The following is a 21,251-nucleotide window of genomic DNA, read 5'->3' as shown; positions in this document are numbered from 1 at the left end:
GTTTGCAAAGTGACATGGTATTTATCTCCCTATCCTTAAACTCTGTTTTCCCTTACCTTTCCCCTCACAAAAACCTTGATTCAATTGCTCATTAAATCCCCTAAAATCCCTATGCAATTGATACCCTTCCCTTTTGACAAAGTATGTAATTGAAAACCCTAATTCACTCATGGCAAAAGCATGATGAAGCTGCCTCTGTTTTAAATGAACTGCTGTCATGAAAATTAGTTGGCAGACTTTGTTGAGGGGTTTCATTGTTCCCTTAAACCCTAATTCCCTTTCACCCTCATCTTCCTAAATACCATTGACACATCATATCCCATTTTTCTTGCAAATTTATTACAGTAACCCTTCCCTCCCTTGGTGATCAAGCATACAAAGTCCCTGTTTCCCAAAAGCATCAATGACCATTTTAAAAGTTATAAAAAACAGAGTATGCTCTTAATAGACATTCAAAGACAAAATGAAATGAGCAGCCTGTTAAATGTTGATAGTTGATGCTGCCTTATCCCCCTATGCCCATGACATCCTTCCTTCCATCATGATGAAAATTCTATATTGTCCTTTCCCTTGGTGATTAAAAATCACAGTTTCCCTTAATAAAGTATTGATTTGCAAATGATGAAAGATGAGATGGCATGTTTAACATTATGTGATGTTTTCCTTCAGAATTCCCTGCTTATATATATATTTTTTCCCTTTCCTATATGTAAATTCCCTCCCCTAACATATCCCTCATGATGTTTCCCCTTGAAAACAGCATACTTCACAGCATTTTGCAGGCAGGGCAGCGGTCATTTTGACTTATTTATTCCACCTTGCTCAATAACACCATGTCAACCACTGAGACTAATGAGCAAGGTGATGACCGATCATCATCTACTGAGATTGAGATACAGCAGAGGCCTCGTAGGGGAGGCAAGGGTGGTCACCACAAGAGGGAAGAGCCTACATCACTGACAGAGTTGCAGGCTTGCCCATTGGCAGTATCTTGCTTTCAGCATATGGCTTGTTTTCAGTTTTGTGAGAGGCTGTCACACATCCAGCATCACAGAGACTTGGCCCGGTTGTTTGTCCTCCATCTCCATGACAGGCAGGTCACCCTTGCAGGGGTGAATTTTGTGTTTTCTCCAGAGGCTATCACAGATGCTACCGGGATACCCAATGTGGGTGAGGTGTGGCCGAAGCGCAAGTGGGTGGACCTGGTATACTATGAGCCATATGTTAGGCCTGCCTATGTGCATCACTTGACAAGGAACTTTCCTATCAAGTTCCTCCGAGCAGAGTATATAGACACCATGAGACTCATTATGCACTACTTCACATGCGAGGGGAGATTCTCACGAGTATTTTCTTGTCATATCCGCATGATGATGCACTTCACCAGAGTGAGGATGATGAACATCTCGGCATACTTATTTCATGACATTCAGAGGATAGCCACTACCTTTCAGAGACAGACTCCAGTACAGCAGCTCCGGAGCCTATGCCATCATGGTCTTATTCAGTTAGTAGTTTCCCATCAGCTGAGCCAGCAGGGCATCCCTTGGGCGGATTTCATCTCCCGAGATGTTTTCACACAGCCACATTCAGGGCCTGAGGCAGTTCATGAGGAGGGAGGGCCATCACATCAGCCCGAGACCAGCATCCCGAGACACATGCCTTCTTCTCCTCGGGTCACATATCAGAGAGGTCACAGGACCTTATTTGCAGCAGCCCGACGAGTACTTTCTCTACAGCCAGTGGAAGGGGTCTCGTCTTCATCATCAGAGCAGCGAGTGTTATCTCCACACCAGGTGGAAGGGGCCTCGCTTTCTTCATCGGCACAGGCAGTACGAGAGGGCAAGCAGCCCATGGTTGAGGATGAGGCAGTTGGCGAGGCACATGATGATTTCACTGGTCGTGATGCTCATTCTCCTTCCTCTTCAGATTTCTATGAGCTCAAGGAAGAGAACCTTGTGTTGCAGCGGAAGCTTGAGATGGCTCAGTGGACTATCACTTATTTAGAGCAGCGGACCAAACAGCTGGAGACCGAGAAGGAGTTGGATGAGTTATGGAGGATTCGATTCGACCGAGTCATCAACCGCAGGAGGCCTGGGGACCCACTGCCCAAGGATAGAGAGTTATTGCTCATCCGAGCAAATTGGCGCTTGGAGGGACTGTTAGACAAGGCAAACCGTGATAAAGAGCTGCTCCGGAACATGAAGACACACTACTGGGCAAGATTACATGTTTGCAAGGCGAGAATGAAAATTCTCCAAAGAGAGCTGTCAGAGGCCCGGAAGAAGAAGAAAAGGACAAATCCACTCCGCATCTTGGCTGAGGCATCCCTCACTCATCATGGTACTGATCAGCCTTGATCTAGCATCAAAATCTGAAAATTTTGAGAATTTTGGAGCATTTTGCAAATTTTTGGTAAAATTACAGGTTTTGCCCACGGTTTGGTCTCACCCCGGGTGAGACCATTTTGAAGGGCTGCTCGGAATTTTGCAAACTTGGCATTTTTGGAAAGGGTATGCAAAAAGAAAAATTACCAGTACTTGGGGACAGCCTAATTTTGAGTTTTGAGCCTCCAAAAGCTCAAAATACACCTAAAAATTGACTTTCTGCCCACTTTTTGAGTTGCAGAAAGTGACCTTGGGAGAAATGGTTTTTGAGGGGTCAAATCTACACCAAAATCAGAAATTCCACTTTGGATGGAAAGTAGACAGGCCAAGCTTTCCAATGAGCCATCTTGCACCTGATTTGGATCAGTGGAACCCACTCAAAAGTAGCTGCAAAGGGGCGCGACCAGAACTTCCAGGGGCGCGACCAGAACTTCCAAATTTGCTAGTTTTTGACTAGTTCGGCCAGAAAAGCACTATTTTCACTTTGGTTGACTATTTGGGCATGTAAATGATGGATTATTGTGTAAATTTCATGGCATTAGATACTTTTACTCTTCTTTACCACTTCTAGAAGCTTCTTTGATGTAAATAGTGAATATTTAATGCATAGATAAGCTTCCTAAGTTTTAGAGGTAAGTTGTTGAGCTGGCCTATTATCTAGTGACTGATTTAGAATTAGTTGCAACAGCTCCTAGGAAGCTGAGCTCGACCCCTAGAGGTGGGGAAAGAGGTTTGACCTTCTATATTATGCCTTCTCTTTCTCATTTTGATGGTTGGACTCTAGAGGGAGAAGTGCTATTGTATTATTGACTTGTATTCTCTGCAATTTGAGGAAAAGGAAGGCCAGGATTTTGCAGACTTCATTGTGGATTCTTGTGGATTATTATGTTGATGGTGTGTCTCCTACTGTTATTGTAAGTGTGTTTATGTGTTCCATTTCTTAATCTCTTGCTGCTATTTAAACAAAAGAAGTGATAAAGTTTGAATTCATGCATGCCATGCTCAGCTTTCAATTTTGTTTAAAATTTATGTTTTCCACTGTCTAGAGAGGATTCGAATTCATTGTTCGCCCTCTTTAGTTTCTCTTCTTTCTTCCTTAATCATCTCTTTCAGCTAAAGGCATCAGCATAAACTCCTACCTTGCCCCAAAGACCCACCTGCAAAAACTGTGCCCAATCCCCGCACCCTGAATTGCACTCCCTCCAATTGCCACCAAAAACCCCAAAAATCATTAAATCAACCCCCCTTATCAATTTACTAGCCTAATATCTTTGATCCTAATTGGTCAGCTTATTATATTATAAGATCTATCAAATCTGACCCGAGAGAGCCTTCTCATACCTCGTAGGGCTAGCTACGAGGTGAAATGGTTTGATGTAGCCTTGAGAGTTTGTCTATCTCAGCCTAGGTGAATTCCAAGCGCTAACAGGTAGGTGTGAGGTAGGTCTGGCCACCTAATATAGGGTCCAATTATATATATATATATATATATATATATATATATATATATATATTACCTAAGCAATTCTTAAAAGTACAATTGCAACAAACATCATTTTACAAGAAACAAAATTTCAATGGCCAGCCTCAACCTAAAGCCCAAATCATAAATATTAAGTTTTCAAGATAAAATTTTACAAATTCATCCCAACTTGGCCTTTACAACAATCCAACCCTTGGCGAAACCACAAAATTTTGCACTACATAGTCAAACCAAAAATTTGAACTCAATTAGCTTCAAGACTTCAACAAAACAAACAAACCTACGACACTTGGGGCCAATCGACACACTTGTGGCTCTTGGGCCAACAAAACAAAGCTGCAAAACTCATGCCAATTGAAACATACCTTTGGAACTCAGGCCAACTTACATAAATCCAAAATTTCTCCTCGACCCAAATGCTCCTATCCTACCAACATGGCGCTACCTTAACCTCGTGCCTTGTCTCTCCATGTCAAACAATGGCACCATGTGCCTTAATAAATCACTCTATTATACAAGTCATTGCATCTGTTTGTTGTTCATTTGATGGTAGTGTTTATTCCACTTTTCCATTTTCCTATATTTTCCTTAGCGCGTGCCCCCCAACTATTGTGTCAATTGGGTGGAATGAGTAGGCAACCTATTTACCTTCCACACTTCTTTATCTTGTGTTTTCCACTCGAATTTCATACACGTTGTGCTTGGTCTAGTTGACATACCCTATGATGTTGCACTCTCATTCCACCTTGTTTACACATCATTCCGTGCAATTCTCACACAATGGGGGAAACCCTAAATTTGGTCATGGCATTATGCTGAAAAATCATGCACACTCTTGTGTGTTGTTCTGGTGGGTGGAAATGAGAGGTGTGTGATATACTTCTTGCCTGTTGATATGGGCATGCCCATGTTGTGCCATCGTGCCAATCACATTTCAACTTGGCATAAAAACCAATCTTGTTTTGTGCAACTTGATGGGATTTGAAAAGCATCTCACACATTCGTTGGTCATGCAATGCTGTGTGACCTATTTTCCCTCCTATCCCTGGGTGTGCCCATGTTTGGTGGCCACCTAAGAATAATGATGTGTCATTGTTGTAAGACTAGCCTTGGTGTAGGCATAGCATAATATATCATGAACAACAATAAGAACATACATGAGAATGCACAACGAGAAACGGAGTTTGGGATCGAATTCCATCCAAGTTTCTATTAGACTTCATGCATACTTATATATTGATAATGTTGTTCAAGCATTTGTACCCGCTCTCAACCAACCCTTGATTTAATTTACCTTATACATTTACTGATAATTACTCACATTTACTTAATACATTATGTATGACAACAAAACTAAGCCTAAGAGGCCCCTCAACATCTCCCCCACCCTCAATGCCTTGCTCCTCCCGAGTAAGGATGCAACAAATTCTTGGATCTCTACTTCTTGTAGAACTATCCTTATTGTATATCAACAATGCATATCATTCTTCATATGTAACTCAGCCACAAAAACTATCAGTTGGATAGGAATATGCATTTCTACAAGGCTTATTGTGTCTTCTTCTTGTTTAGTGGCTACTTAATTACAAATATCAACTATTCACATTCTGTGTAGTCTCTCAACCATTTGGACTTTTACTCCAACCAGGAACCGTCGAGCAGTTCCTCTCTAATATGGGGGAATCCTTTTCTCTCTCTTCTCTCTCTCTCTATAGATGAGTCCAGCACATGAATATTGTTCCTGTGAGTCTTTCATACAAACAAAAAATAATTGAACATGTGCCATATCAATTATCTATCTTTCTATTTCTGTCACAACCCAAGAATAATTCTGCAATTTTATATTAGGGGTATACAATGATTTCACTAGTCATGATCTTATCATTTCAATACTTTATGTGTGTGTTCTACTTGTTTAGTCTCATTCTTGATTGGATCATTTCGTTCCTCACCTGGTGAAATCATTTTTGCCAAATAATTATTTCTGTTGTTGCTCTATTTATTATATTGTAAAATTATGTTTGCTGGTGTTAGTGGATGCTCTGGTGTCTATCTTCTATTTGATTTATTTTTATAGTTGTTGCTTAATGCTTATGTACAACTACATTAACTAGTCATATTGCTTATTGGTTAGTATTGATTTCTGAAAGTTTGTAATTAAATTAATGAAGGAGAATTTTAACATGAATAGACAGGCTGATTTGTGCCAGTGCTAAGTTTTTTTACAATTGGTATCAACAAAATCTGATCTCATCGACAAAGAATTAATTTAAATTGCAAAGCGAAGAAGATCACCTGCCTTGAACAAGACTCATGTTTCACCCTCTCCTGACTGATGACTTTAACCACTGACTAAAAGGCTCAGTTGACAACTTGAATGAACAATCCTTCATAAAATACATACTCATTATATATATTTTATTCATTAATTACATACTCAACGAATTTTTAAAATACAATACATCAAAAAAAATGTATGTTGTAATCAATATCATGCCCATTAAAACTCAAACCTGTACATGGTTCAATTATCACACCAACTGCCAATCGTCAATCCAATTGTTATAGTATTGGTCTCAATTTGCAAAGGATCATATTTTTATAATGATGCGCTTCACCGAATATCTCTGCATGTCTCTCTATGTGTAGAGTCTGGCCTTCTAATTGGCATAAGAAAATGAAGGGTGCGATGTTCTTATGCCATCTTTTTAACATTAATTGCATGTGATTACGAATTTGGATCAACATACATTATCAACACTATTGGGGTTATCTTCCATTGGGCGTGGGAGGCTTAGTAAAAAGAGATTTGCTCGAATCTTTGTGAAAGTATTGTTGAAAAGTGTAACTAGGTTCGGTCTTCATAATGACATGTGTAATTAGGATTTTATTATGATGAAAAAAAGAAAAGAAAATTACTTTTGTGATGCTTGTCTTATGGGTTTCATGAGCAAGGAATTTTGTTTTTAGTTAAGGCTCCCATTGTGAGCCTTTGGGATTAGTCATCATGTCATAAATGTTGAAAAGTGTGCAACAAGAAATGCTTGTTGAGAATGCAACAAGATGATGGAGCTTAGTGGAAAGGAGTCGCCTTCACTAAGTGGGCCCGCAGGCAAATTATGGCACAAGTTCTATTTTTGATCACAGTGTGGATGATCACAGTGTGGGTGATCACAGTGTGGGTGATCACAGTGTGAGTGATCACAGTGTGAGTGATCAAAGTCTATTTTTAGATTGGCTGTCAAAAATAGAAAAGTCAAATATTATTGTCTCATAATAATATTTAGACTATAAACTTGATCTTATTCTCTTGGAGCACTTCAGGATGAGCTACGGATGTGGTACATGAAGATCCCTGAGGGAAATACGTGGTTACCTATGGGATGACTAATATTTGCATGCAGGACTTCAGTTAGAACTCAAGTGAATTGAGTTTAGTGGACTGGAGGTGCAGTTGATGGAGTTGTGTTTAGTTTAATTTTGTTAAACTAGTTGTATTTAGTCTAACTGATCAATAGACTAGAGATGAGTTGGGTGAATTAGTTATTAATTAATTCACAAGTTATTAACTCATAATGCAACTATAGAATACATCAGTTAACTTAGTTTCATGTCAGTGCATGTTCAGTTCAGCAGGGACAGGTGTTGGAGGATCAGATTGCTATCAGTTGTGACTATAGCTGTGCATGATGATTTGCACAGTCAGAGGGATTGAGTATGCCAATGAATTGGCCAATATCAAGAATTGTAGCTTGTGCTCACGTCCAATAGAGTGTGAGTGATTATTTGCAGGTCAAATACGAGTTTGGTAAGCCATTCTCATCAATTCTTGAGCAGGTATTGAGCTAGAGAGGCAGGCAAGCAGTGGAATAGATTTGGAGATCAGATCTGAGCTGTATTGTGTGTAACAGGTGGAGCTGGTACTGGATTTCTTGTGATAAGCATTGTACTTTGTAATGTTACATGATTTAATCAATATAATATACAGATAGTTGGGGTTTTTAGCGAGATGCTTTCCCCGGGAAAATACTGTGTTGATATGTGTGATTGATGCTTCTATGTATGCCTGTGAATGTTTCTGCTTCGGTAAATTGATGATCAACGTAGAGGAGCTTATGTATTGTGTATGTATTCTGCAATAGTACATGATCAGGATAATCTCCATTGAGTATGTGTCATATTATTCAAAATTTCTACATGGTATCAGAGCGAGCTAATTTGTAGAAGAAGTTCTACATGATATCAGTGCTGTATTGATCATCAGATCTATTATTCAGAAAGTGTTTACATTTTATTTCTTCAGGTAGAGTCTGTAATCGGGCCAGGTAGCCTTTGGATTCATCCTTCTTTTGGAAGGTGAGATATCCAGTGAATGCCCATACAGTCGATCTCTGTACAAGAAATACTTTGTTCTGACGAATTCTAGATCGGAAGCGGTTGAGTTTTGAGCTGGTGGAATTCGAATTTAATTCCAAAGCAAGAGATAAAACTCAGAAACATTAAGTGTGAGAATGGAGATAGTATGCCCCAGTGTCTCACGAAGTTCACCCGATGCCGGGATGAGTTGGGAAGTGTGGGGGTGACTGTCGGATGAGGATGGTGAGTCTAGCACTCCTTAACCTTCCTAAGAGTTGGCATAGCTATCAGGACTCGGTTAATGGAAGGGAGAAACTGCCAAATTGGGAATGACTATGGTCGGATCTTGTGCAGGAGGAGATTAGATGGAGCACCAGAGATGGCTCTTCATCCATGTAGGATGAGGAAAACTGTGCCTTAGCGAGTAAGGTGAAGAAGGGGAAGGAGAAGGTTTCTCTTTCCGAATCTTGTTCTTCCAATGATGGGAAGAAGGTTGACAAATCGAAAGTGCGATGCTTTCGTTGTCATGATGGAGACTTGGTGGTTGAGAGGGAGCGTATATCACCTCTCAACATGCAGAGCCAGAAGAAGTCTCAAACGATTGTGGAGGAGCCACGATTGGTGCAACAGTTTCAGGAGGTTGTGGAGGAGCCACAACAGAGGAAGCTGAGAGGAGATCAAGTAGAGACATCTACTCATGCAAAGACCTACAGTAGGGGGAAACTTCGAGCCAGGTGGGCTGAGGGATCGCATGCAGCCATACCTCCAGGTAGGAGGTAGGGTGATGTGGATTGATTGTCCCAAGGAGGAGGGGCAGGATCCTTGAGGTACCCAACCTCTTGGATGATACCTTGCTACGGGAGCCCCAAATGTGTAGCAGGAACTGACTGATTGGGTAGAGATAGATGCGGATAGAGCAGCAGAGAGAGCGACAGCGTAGGGAATCCCAGGACAGCGCATAGCTAGCAGGCTGCAGCAATGCGAGAGGCACAAGTGTTTTTCACAGTGCTAGGTCGCACAGAGAGGTGTGAAATGGTGCGAGATGCATGGAGATGTCAGAGAGGGAGCACTTGTCAGTAGCAGGTAGAGCTTCAACATCAGAGGGTGTTTCTATCCCAATGGGGAGGTCAGTTGGGAGGTGCAGTGTGGATGCAATGCTGGGAGATAGAACCAGCAGCAGTACGGATGCAGTCAGAGATCAAAGTGACAGAGGCTAGAGCAGTCAAATACTGAAGAGCACAAAGATGCAGAGTTTCAGTCGACAGAGGCAATAGCAGTCAGAGACTTTGATGACAGAGCAAGTGGATCGGCTAGATGTGTTGCATGGAGAACATTCCAGAGTTACAGGATCGGGTTTGAGAGGAAGCCTTTCTTGTTGAGAGGGAGTGTTGAAAAGTGTGCAACAAGAAATGCTTGTTGAGAATGCAACAAGATGATGGAGCTTAGTGGAAAGGAGTCGCCTTCACTAAGTGCGCCCGCAGGCAAATTATGGCACAAGTTCTATTTTTGAACATAGTGTGGATGATCACAGTGTGGATGATCACAGTGTGGGTGATCACAATGTGAGTGATCACAATGTGAGTGATCAAAGTCTATTTTTAGACTGGCTGTCAAAAATAGAAAAGTCAAATATTATTGTCTCATAATAATATTTAGACTATAAACTTGATCTTATTCTCTTGGAACACTTCAGGATGAGCTACGGATGTGGTACATGCAGATCCCAGAGGGAAATACGTGGTTACCTATGGGATGACTAATATTTGCATGCAAGACTTCAGTTAGAACTCAAGTGAGTTGAGTTTAGTGGACTGGAGGTGCAGTTGATGGAGTTGTGTTCAGTTTAACTTTGTTAAACTAGTTGTATTTAGTCTAACTGATCAATAGACTAGAGATGAGTTGGGTGAATTAGTTATTAATTAATTCACAAGTTATTAACTCATAATGCAACTATAGAATACATCAGTTAACTTAGTTGCATGTCAGTGCATGTTCAGTTCAACAGGGACATGTGTTAGAGGATTAGATTGCTATCAGTTGTGACTATAGCTGTGCATGATGATTTGCACAATCAGAGGGATTGAGTCTGAATTGACCAATATCAAGAATTGTAGCTTGTGCTCACGTCCAACAGAGTGTGAGTGATTATTTGTAGGTCAAATACGAGTTTGGTAAGCCGTTCTCATCAATTCTTGAGCAGGTATTGAGCTAGAGAGGCAGGCAAGCAGTGGAATAGATTTGGAGATCAGATCTGAGCTGTATTGTGTGTAACAGGTGGAGCTGGTACTGGATTGATTGTGATAAGCATTGTACTTTGTAATGTTACATGATTCAATCAATATAATATACAGATAGTTGGGGTTTTTAGCGAGATGCTTTCCCCGGGAAAATACTGTGTTGATATGTATGATTGATGCTTCTATGTATGCCTGTGAATGTTTCTGCTTCGGTAAATTGATGATGAAAGTAGAGGAGCTTATGTATTGTGTATGTATTCCGCAATAGTACATGATCAGGATAATCTCCATTGAATATGTGTCATATTATTCCAAATTCCTACAATAAAAGTCTATAGAATCAATGTCAAATATGTAAGACCCATTTGGGTATGTTACACATTGTAAAAGATTATGTTGTAAACCCTCCAAGACCTTGTCACAAGCTCCTCCTCATGTCGACCTTCAAAAGAAGAAAAGGATTATCCTTGAAAGACAAGTCGGCTTACCAGTGGCATAAGTCATCTTATTTGATGGACGAAACACTATATATAGGCAACTTGAGTTTCATTGGAGAACACAATTTTTCTGAAGGCAATCTGAGTAATAAAAGATGTGAACATCACAAAAGTAGAAGTATTACCATCAAGTGAAGAAGGAGGAAGATAATCGTGTTCATCTGGATTTGTTCTAGGGATAAACTCTTCCACACGTGTGAGATTACAATATTTTATATTACAGAAAGGGTCGAAGTACTATAGTCATCTCAAGAAGGCGAAACTAGGAAGGAATCAAGTGAATCCTCAAGCCGAATTGAGGAAGGATAGTCTCCATCTCAAGAGAAGAAGGTTGAAGGTCAAATTTTCTCAAGGACTAAATCTAGGGATTCTAAACAGGGGTCTAAAAGTGAAGATCTGATTCAAGGAGAAAAATCTAAAGTCTAGGCAAGGGAAGTGGGAGGAGGAAGAAGTTTGACTATCATTATCTCAAGGAAGAAGAAGTTAAACAAGGGAGTCTTGTGACTTGGTCTTGGAGAGGTAAATAGGTCAAGGGTCCTGGTGTTGGTGTTCGTCAATTGAAGTCTTTATAAGAAGAATAATTCGTTTTGGTTTTCATCTCAAGTTTGGAGAGGTTTTGGCCCTGGCTGATAGCCTATATATTATGTCTCTTGTCTCTTTATTGTTTATGCATTGGTGACTGTTTGATGAAGAAGAAAACTATAACAATCTATGTAAATATAAGATCCAACCTTAAAGAAGGAAAAATCATTCACAAGTAGTTATCATTAGAAGATAAATCACCTAATTTCTATGCCCTACATGGTATCAAAGCTAAGGTGACAAAGTCAAGGAAGGGAATCTTATCAAGGGACAATCAAGGATTAGATATCAAGAAAGACATCAAAGCAAATCTAAGAAGATCATCTTGGAGTAAAGATCTACAAAGAAGTATCAAAGCCCTAGATAGAAGAAGAAGTCTACACCAACAAAATTCTTGGGATCCCCAAGTCATCAAAAGGACCAAAAAAACCCTACCCAAGATAAAGGGACTTGTAAATAAAGTTTCTTACTAGATAAGCAAGATCAAGGATGTTGTCATAATTTTTATAAGTTCTAAGGAAATATCCTCTCGTTGAAGCAAGGACCTTACCATTATAAAATATCATCCAAGAAACATAAAGAAGTTAACATTGATCATCATCAACAAGAACATCACCATTAAAGGATATAAAGTGATCTCCCTCTTTGTAGGGTAAAGGATCACAATTGAAGAGAGCTATATTCATCAAGGAGAAGTCTCTATTAACTATATCATCATCAAAATTCAAGGAGGCAACAAGCGAAAGAAGCATCTTCACAAGTAAGTATATTTATGTTTGAATCTATCAAAATGTATTTTTGCAAGGAAAGCAACAAATTGGTTGGGGCTTCAAACTATCTTACATGGAAGAAGATGATAGATCTGAATCTTAGTGAAAATGATGAGATGGATAATGTCAAAGGCTATATCACTAAACCATAAAAGGAATATTCTCAAGCACTTTAAAATTTTATGAAAGGGCAAGTGAGGGCTCAAAGGATTCTCATAGAATCCCCTCATTCCATATGTATCTAAACTCGACACGTCAAAGTAAATATATGACAAATTGGTAGAGTTGTTTTCTGTAAGCATTGCAAAAGAAGTTATCTATATAAGGAAAGAACTCTTCAAGCTAATGATATCAAAATAAGAAGGGATAACTGCATACTTTATGAGGATATCTGAAATAAGGGATCAACTTTAAGGTCTGGGAGAAATAATGTCTGACAAAGATATGACCACTATAATACTAAATTCACTACCAGAGGAATGGAGTAACTTTACTTCAAGTATTTATGGTAAGAAAGAATCTACTCCATTCCATTATCTATGGTCTCTATGCAAAATTGAAGAAACCAAACTGAAGGCAAAAATTGATGTAGGATCCACTGAGAAAAATCCTGCGTATGCTGCTATTGCAAAGAGAAGAGGAAAGTCTAGGAAATTTTGTCCTTAGAAAAAGAAGAAGAAACCAGCTAAGGTTCAATGCTATGGATGTCAAGAATATGGGAATTACAAAATAGATTGTCCTAAGATCAAGAAGGACAATAATAAAAGAGGTAGAGAAGAAGCCCATATCACCAAACAAGTGGAGGAAGTGGAAAAGAAGAAGTCCAAGAAAGAGGAAGTAAGAGATCTGTTCTATGATTGAGATAGTCTTCCTCACCTAATTCTTTTCAAGTTTTCTATTGTAAGATATGGCTAGCATGACTCACTAGGTAAAATTATAAGATGCATCATGGCGTCATAGAAGCATTAAAAGAAAGAGCACGTGACATCAACATAGAGAAGCATGAAAGATAGCTGAAGTCTATGGAAGTCACCCATGAAAGGATATAGATCTTGATAACCTAATTAGAAACATAAGTGGTACTTATGGGAAAAATAAGAAAAAGTCATCTAGCACTAATCTCATCGTACATTAGTCAAAAGGAAACATCGGTTGGATGAGGATACTCAACATCCTCTATTGGAATCTTCATCGAAAAATTCCAACTTGTAGGAATTCATGGGATGATGGTATGATGACAAATGAGGTGAAGAAGATCAAGGGATTGGAGTTCTTTCAATCAAGGAAGTCGCTAAGGGAAGTCTAGATGACCTAACGAAAAATGAGGTATGTATGCTTGTATTCAATATTGTAGATTCATGTCATATGGTTGCAGGTAACATGGATAAATTCTCTATCACTAAAGCATGATTAAAAGAAAAGGATCTCCTCCCTTGAAAGAATGTAGGAAGGCATGGGTCACACATTGTCTAGATGAAACCAACATAATATGTAGTCATATGAAATATGAGGTGGTTGAAAAATTTGGAGGAACTATGACTGGAAGTTCCTAGAAGGAAATGTATGAAGAAAGAAAGGAAGAGATAATCAAATATGCAACTATGGAAAAGTCAATATGTAGGAATTTACAGGGTAAGTTCCTCAGATAGAACACCAAAGGACACCACTCACAAACAGATCACAGATCAATACACCAATATTATTGACATGGTTAAAACCCTGAAAGAGGGAAATAGTCCATGGCTTGAGCCAACGTGGCCACTTCAGGCAATTTATTAATAAAAGAAAGAAAATTTACATAAGCTTATTTCATGAAGAGTCACCTTACAAATGACCCTCCATTATCTTTAGATAGAGATCATGGACCAATCGAGTGTTAAGCCACAAATCAAGTGTCGGTAATACCGAGGAGAGAATGAACTGTTAGATCACTTCATGTCTAGAAAATATCGTGACTGTTAGATTGTAAGTTACAAAAGTACATAGTAAAGAAACACACTTTACCGAACTCTACACTAGACGCAATTATACTTAACTATTTCCTATGTGTCAGAATATCCTAACATCTCCCCTTAAGAATAACTTGGGATAGGATTGAAGGATGTAAAAATATGACACAATAGGAGAAGGAAGGAGGCTTTAGAGCCTATCCCCCCTTAGTGACAACTTCATGAACTCCAACCATAAATAGAAGTTTAGTAAACTTTGCCTCTATGAGAACCTTTGTAAAGATGTTTACAACTTGATCATCGATTGAACAATATTGCACTTCAAGAACATGGTCATGAATGAGGTTTCTGATGAAGTGTATGTGTAGTTCAATGTGTTTGCTGCGTTTATGTTGGACTAGATCTTTGCATAATTGAATGGCACTTTGATTATCACACCGAAGTGTAGTCGGATGATGCTACTGAAAGCCAAACTCTGACAAGATCTGACAAAGCCACAGGGCTTCCTTACTAGCTTCTATGACACCACGATACTCTGCTTCTGCTGAAGAAAGAGAAATGGCACTTTGTTTCTTGCAATCCCATGTAATAGGTCCAGAACTAAGAGTGAATACATAACCTGTAGTAGAATTCTGATCATCAGGGTCACCAGCCCAATTAGAATCAGTGAAACCAACCAATAGAGGAGATTCTTATGCACTATAATGAATCCCAAACTGAACTGTATCTTGAACATAACGAAAGATACTTTTAGCTGCTTTCCAATGACTTTCATGTGGGTTTTGCATAAACCGAGCAATAAGGCAACAAAAAAGGAAAGTTCAAAACGAGTATGGGTTAGATACAAAATTTTTCCTACAAGCTAACGGTATAAGGTAGCATCAACTTCAGGGGAAGTACAAGTGACTGAAATTTTGGCTTTAGACTGAAAGGGAGAAGGGGCTAGCTTACAATCTTGCATGTGAAATTGGCGTAGAAGATCACTGGCATACTTGGAATGGGAAAGGGAAATACCTTCTTTGGATTGCAAGATTCAAAGACCAAGAAAATAATGCAAGTGTCCTAAGTTTTTCATTTCAAACTGCTTTTTAAGGCTGGACTTCACATGGTTTATAAGGTTGGGATCACTACCAGTAAGGATAAGATCATCAACATAAAGAACAAGAATGATAAGAGACTTACCCACTTTCTTGGCGTAGACAATATTATCAGAATGACACCTAGAAAATCCAATATCTAAAGAAATCTATCCATTTTGGCATACTAAGCCCAAGGGGCTTGCTTGAGACCATAAAGGGATTTCTTAAGCCGACATACAAGGCTGGAGTCTATTTGTATAAATCTAGGAGGTTGTTCCATATAGATTTCTTCATGCAAGGCCCCCGTCGACAACCAAATCCTACAAAGTGAATGACAACCACCTATCGACAATCCAAATCCTGCGAGGCGGATGAAAACACATGTAGACGACCAAATATTGGGAGGCGGATGGCAAAATATATCACCATGAAAACCATTGACATCACCTGATCAACCTGAACCATAAACAACACTGTCGAAGCTGACGACACTGAACTAAATGCTGACGACGACATTGCACACTAATGATGAACTTGTGCAACTGATTTGACGAGATCCTCCTGGATCACTCAACAAAAAGAAAGACTTGAACCTAAGACCTCTATTCTCATAAAGTAATTTTGGGCCAAGTGAGCTAGTTTAAAAGGTTAGTAATTTTTGGAAAAGAGGAATGGTTTTTTTTTAAGTCACTGAAGCTTTGGATTGCGTGCTTGCTTGAAAAAACTCTTTTTGCCTACAAAACAAAAAAACACACAACCCAACACAGACATGCAAAAAAAAAACAAACCTTATGCCTTGAAGTTAGCTTTCGTCGGAAACTAAATATTTTACTCAATGTTTCTGATTTTACGAGATCACACTGAGGTGCGGCAGAAAAGAGCATATGCATGAGAAAAATCCTTCCTTTCTGTTTCTCATTTGCCTAGATCGCACAAAGTTGCGGGGTAAAGAGCATACGCAGAAATGGAAGGTATAGATCTGGTAATAAAAAACAAAGAGCTAAATAAACTGAACCTCTCGGCCCAAAAGAAGTCACAAAGAATAGATCTAGGAAACGACAGTCGAATGTAGTTGTACTGGCTTCAGATTTGGATCACCTATAGGTTTTAACCCTGTACAGAAATTACCTTCATATGAATTCTAAAACACAGAAAATAAACAATGCGAGGGCATAACACATAAAACACATATACACAGAGATTTTCCCCTGGATCCCAAAACGAGGACTACCAGCTTGATTTTTCATTATGTTCCTTTCAATGTTACAATACATATTTATACATGTTGAAGCATCTAATACCATGGAACTAAACCATCGTATCCAAAACCATGTGCGAAAAATCATGCACAAAACCATAGGTAGGTCGGCCCAACCTAATATAGGGTCCAAAAACAAAATTTTCCAGGGCGCTACCCCGGACCCCATAGAGTGGGGTTACATGCACCCCTCAAACCCCCTGTGACTCCCCCCCGCTACGCAATCGGCACAAGGAAGGGGAGCTCTGCCCCCCTTCTAACCCCCCGGTTAACTGCGTGGGCTAGTCGTGGAAAGAATATAACACAACCCAACATCACCAATGGATGCAACCCTCAAATAACTCTGATACCATGTAGGAATTTACAGGGTAAGTTCCTCAGATAGAACACCAAAGGACACCGCTCACAAATAGATCACAGATCAATACACTAGTATTCTTGACGTGGTTAAAACCCTCCAAGAGGGAAACAGTCCATGCCCTGAGGCAATGCGACAACTTCAGACAATTTATTAATAAAATAAAGAAAATTTACATAAGATTCTCTCATGAACAGTCACCTTAAAAATGACCCTCCATGCTCTTTAAATAGAGATCATGGACCAATTGGGTGTTAAGCCACAAATCAAGTGTCGGAAATACCGAGGAAAGAATGAATCGTCAGATCACTTCATGTCTAGAACATATCGTGACCGTCAGATTGTAAGTTACAAAAGTACATAGTAAAGAAACACACTTTACCTATCTCTACACTAGACCAAGTTATACTTAACTATTTCCTATCTGTCGGAATATCCTAGCATAATCAACATTCAGGACTAAGAGATTTGACTAGGATATCTCCATGAAATATATGAAGACTCTGATGAAGTCAGAAAAAGAAAGAGATCCTTGAAAGCATATATCTTTTGGAGATGAGTCAATGTGTATGCAGGATGTCATGCAAACTAGAAGATGTCATGATGAAAGACCATCATAGAGGTAATTTTGATTTAATGTTCATTCCTTATTTTTGAATGATATCTGGATGGGCTTATGCAGGGTTACCAAGGGAAGATCTAAGGATATATTCCATCATTGATGTCCATGTAGTAGAACGGAAGATACTTAAATAAACATGGCATGAAGAAGGTAGCATGGCATGAAATAAGGCCAGATATGAATTGATGGATCACTTTCTAATAAAAGGAATAATGAAATGGCTGACTCATGGATGAAAGTGATGGATGGTATGTCCCTGCAAAGAAGTCCCAAAAACATGAAGACCCTTGAATAAAGAAAAGAAGTTAATGACATCATGAGGAGGAGTTCTTCAAGCAACTAGTTGTCCCATCATCTCCATCTAAAGAGTTGTTGTAGGTCCCTAATTGAGCAGGAGCTTGGAAACAAGTTTCTAACTGGGTAGAAAATTAGAAGAAAATTCCTAAGACAAGATGGAGCTTTGGTACATTCCTTCCATAGGAATGAGTACATTCCTTCATTGGAATAGATATATCCTCCCTAATTAAGAGGGGGAGATAGACACATCATTCTTGTCTTCACTTGGGAAGACAAAATGGAGGATTGGGTAAAAATATGGCATCCGATGCTCTTTGGGGACGAGTTAGGGCATCCAAGATACGAGTAGTCAAAGAAGATTGATATTCTTTGAGGATTGGGAATCCAAGATAAGAATAGTCCTGGTGGAACATGTTAGAGTCGGTCTAGTAGCCCTCCATCAATGATCAAAGCTCTTTCCATTTCATTAGTAGGTGTCTCATCAGTGTCATCTTATTGCATTCCATTAGGCATGCCATAACCCTGATGGAGGAGCTTGTGTCTTTATGTTCCCCTCTTGGCACTGCTGGTTCAAGTTGTTTCAGTCAATAAAATTCTTTACAGGGTCATTGGTCTTGTTTTTAAGTCAAGGTCCTAGGTCTAGGGTTTAGGTCCAATTTGTCTTTGAGGTCATGTCTTTAAAGGTCAATAATGCCCAGCAGGCCAGAAGGATGTCTATCTAAGCATCACTTCAAAGGATTTCATATTGTACAGCTATTTTTTCTACCTTGAGTTCAAAAACCCTGTTTTTGAAGACAAGGTCATTTTCTCATGTTTTGTAAAAATTTGTAAAAATTCAAACTCTCCAGAAGTTGGCATGCAGCCCTGGTCTCCTTTGCCAAGACTCTTTAGAAGCTACCTCTGCAAAAATTTTCAAGAAAAAGCATCATTTCAACCAATTTCAGGACAAAAAGGAAACCATAAGTCAACAACATTTAAATTTTGAAAAGTGTCATTTTATAAACATTAGAAAGTGGGTTTGAGGGGAAATTAATTCAAATCAAGTTTATAAAAGCTCCCCTCCCTTCATTTTATCATTATTTGCTTCCAAGACTCCAAAAGCAAGAGCAAAAGGCGATTTAGTGTGAAAACTGTGCAAGTTGGTGGACAGAGCCCGCGCGCTACGCATCAGGACCTACGCGCTACGCGTTGGGCAGGCGCTACGCGTCGGGGCGGTCAGCACAGTGGGAAAAAGACACGGGCGCTACGTGTTGGGCGCGCGCTACGCGTCAGGACCCGCGCGCTACGCGTTGGGGTATAACACACAAAAAATTTGCCTACAAGCTTCAAACGACCCCAAATTTATTCAAGGTTGCAGGTAGGCCTCTGATCATCAAAGTATTTTGCTTGATAAAGAAAAATCAGCATGGGAAATGTGTTTTAATGCCATCAATTTGAAATGAGAAGTTCATGTGTATTTGCTTAAAAATGTCAAAGTGCAAGTAAAGCTAGGGTTTTGTTTTGCTGCTCTCAAGGTCATCTCTTTCACTCCCATTTTTTCCCCACATCCTAGCCACCTCCCTTATCATTTTTACCTAATCTCCTACCAAAAATATCAAAGGTCCAAAACCCTACCCCTATCCCTAAAATTCAATAACATAACCCTAAACCCTACTTCCCATAAAACCCTGGCAAATTATAATTGTATCATGTTGTATATGTCATGATTCCTTCCCTTAAATCCCTTTTTCATATATTTTCCCTAATTCCCCTTAAAAGTCTCCCTTCCCTAACATCTCCCTTGTGTTATTTGTCCCCTTGAAGCAGCATTTCAACAGTAAAAACAACAGGTCATTTGAGCAGAAGCAACAGTACATTTCAACCACTTTGCTTTTGAAACCATGTCAGAAACCGAAACCGACTATGAGCAAAGTGATGACCGTGAGTCAACACCAGAGGTTGAGGTACAAAGGAGGCCTCACAGGGGTGGTAAGGGTGGTCACCATGTGAGAGAGGAGCCCACCTCTTTGACCTATTTGCAGGCTTGTCCACTTGCAGTCACATGTTTCCGCCATCAGTCATGTTATGAATTTTGCGAGAGGATTTCTAAAATTCAGCACCATAGGGAATTGGTCCGCTTGTTTGTTTTGCATTTGCATGACGGGCATGTAAATCTTGCAGGGGTGGATTTTATATTGTCACCTGAAATTGTTGCTCAAGCAACAGGGATACCCAATGTTGGAGAAGAGTGGAACAAGCGCAAACTATTGGACAGATTTCAGTATGAGCCATACATTAAACCTGTGTACATGAGGTACATGACTGGTGTATTTCCTTTCAGATTTTTGAGGGATGAGTATGCTCCCTTGATGAGGCTCATCATTCGTTATTTCACCTGTGAGGGCAGATTTTCACGTTTGTATTCGTACCATATCCGCTTGTTGATGCATTTCACACGGGTACGGATGATGAACATACCATTTTTCATGTGCTGGAATATTGAGAGGATGGTGCCCTTGGTGCAGAGAAAGAGCCCAGCACAACAACACTGGAGCATCTTTCATTATGGTTTGATCAAGCTTGTGGTCATGCATCAGTTGGCTCAGTAGGGTATCCCATGGGAGGATTTTATCTCTCGAGATTTTTTCACAGCACCACCACCTCCTGAGGTTGTTCATGAGGAGGGAGGACCTTCACAACAACATGATATCCCCGAGGCCAGACATGTCAGCTCCCCTCCATTGGTCACATATCAGAAAGGCCACAGGGCCTTATTTGCATCAGCTCGGTGAGTATTTTCTCCACATCAGGTGGAAGGGGTCTCGCCTTCTTCATCAGCACCGCGAGTGTTATCTCCACACCAGGTGGAAGGGGTCTCATTTTCGACAGCAGCACAGGTACAAGAGAGAGGCAAGCAGCCCAAAATTGATGAGGGGCCATCAGGTGATCCAGGCATAGATGTTGTTGACCTCGATATCAGTTCTCCTAGCTTAGAGCCAAAGGAGATCATCCAGCAACTGAGGGCTAAAAATGACTCGTTGCAACAAAGGTTGGAAATGGAAAATTGGAAAATCACCTAATTAGAGCAGCGCAACAAGCAATTGGAAGATTATCACACTCTTGATGAGTTGCGGAGGATCCATGAAGACCGCAACTTGGTGCGCAAGAGACCCGGTGATTTGGTACCCGTTGAGCGAGAGGCTATGCTCCTCCAGGTCAATGCTAATTTGGAGAGGCTGCTGGCCAAGGCAAACAAAGATAAGGACCTGCTCCGGAACATGAAGAACCACTATTGGGCCCGAATGCACGTATGCAAGGCGAGAATGAAGGTGCTCAAAAGACGGTTGGCCAAGGCACTAAAACGAAGAAAAGGGCCCGATCCCCTCCACATCTTGGC

Source organism: Pinus tabuliformis, chromosome 2_1 (genome assembly GCF_031772625.1).
Source record: "Pinus tabuliformis cultivar Carrire ecotype Pingquan chromosome 2_1, CPIR1, whole genome shotgun sequence".
Lineage (NCBI taxonomy): Eukaryota > Viridiplantae > Streptophyta > Pinopsida > Pinales > Pinaceae > Pinus > Pinus tabuliformis.
Note: the sequence above shows the minus strand (reverse complement) of the source record.